At 42.9% G+C, this 1,330-nt stretch overlaps 1 non-coding gene across 1 annotated transcript; it reads right to left on the bottom strand.

Moving 5' to 3' along the window:
• Positions 1 to 911: 911 nt before the first annotated feature.
• On the bottom strand, positions 912 to 985 carry TRNAM-CAU (transfer RNA methionine (anticodon CAU)). The gene has a single exon. It is a non-coding gene; the product is annotated as a tRNA-Met (tRNA).
• Positions 986 to 1,330: the final 345 nt, after the last annotated feature.

Raw genomic sequence — 1,330 nt, forward strand, 5'->3', positions numbered from 1 at the left:
AACAAATCGAATGAAACCTGGTGAAAAAGAAGTGATCACTTTGCTGAGGAATGAAGCTTCGTGTTTGTTTTTCTTCAAACCCCCAATCCGCTCTCGCTCGCCACTACTAACGGGATCTCGGTTGATTTCCATTCCTTAAGCTACTAAGATGTTTCAGTTCGCTAAGTTTGTAAAGTCCAAAGAGCGTAGACTAGCCACTATGCTTGGATACGATTTCCCGATCGGAGATCCATGGATCACAGACGGTATCTCCCCATGGCCTTTCACCTCTGAAAACGTCCTTCCTTCTCAATGCCCGGGCATCCATTCAATGCATTTTTTCGATCTTGTACCCTATGTAGGCTTGCAAAGCATAGGCGTCACAAGCAGTACACAGAACACCAACCCAATCTCGACGTAAAAAAGGAAAAGCAAGTATATCCTTACCGGCCTCTATTCCTGACGTGAATGGCCGCTTTCTTGGAACTAATTCATAGGCACTTTACATTAGTTAGACTTCACACACATATATACAAATAGTTGAAGCATGATATAGAAAGCGAAAAAATGAATTGATTGACTATTGAGTGCAAGCCCGTAAATAGATGACTATGGGTAGTTCAGGTGTGCCTAAAGTCAACAACAATTAGAAGGCATGCCGATTCTGCCACCAACAAAGCTTTGACTTTAACTGTGAAAAGCAGAAAATAGGCACATAGTAGTTTAGAGTAAAAGGAGTGAAAGCCTCTTGACTGTAAGGAGAGGAGATCTAAGTTGGAATTCAATAGTCTAAGAAATGGTCATCTGTGCGTAATAGCTACTGGTGTCATCACGCTGCAAAGAGGTGGAACCAACCAAGACTGAACACTAGGCTCATTTTTTAGATGAGTTGGGACCGGCCTTCTATCCCGGTGAACAATGTTCCACTGATTAGGCGAGGACAGGATTCGAACCTGTAATCTTCAGGTCATGAGCCTGATGAGTTGACCAATTCCTCTACCCCGCATTCTTTTTCTTTGTTGTGAAGTGGATGTGGATTCGAACCACACAAGGATTTTCAGTCCAACTGAGCTACCTGAACCACTTTGAAATAAGTCTCCTTTCTTTATGTAATTTGGCCTACCCCGGGATTCTAACGATGACCAAAGCCTCTATCTTGAGGCGCCGCGTGACTTTATCTCTTTGAAGAAGGACGAACTCTTCTTTATATACACAATTTGATGTACGAAATTGGAAGAAGAATTGTTGCTTTCAAGTGTGAACCAGGTCCATGATTCGGACTAGGAATTTCTATTTTATCCGATGCAGTAAGCTCTATTCCCCGACCTGAGGGCGGGAACCGTCTTATCTT

Source organism: Nicotiana tabacum, chromosome 19, assembly GCF_000715075.1.
Source record: "Nicotiana tabacum cultivar K326 chromosome 19, ASM71507v2, whole genome shotgun sequence".
Lineage (NCBI taxonomy): Eukaryota > Viridiplantae > Streptophyta > Magnoliopsida > Solanales > Solanaceae > Nicotiana > Nicotiana tabacum.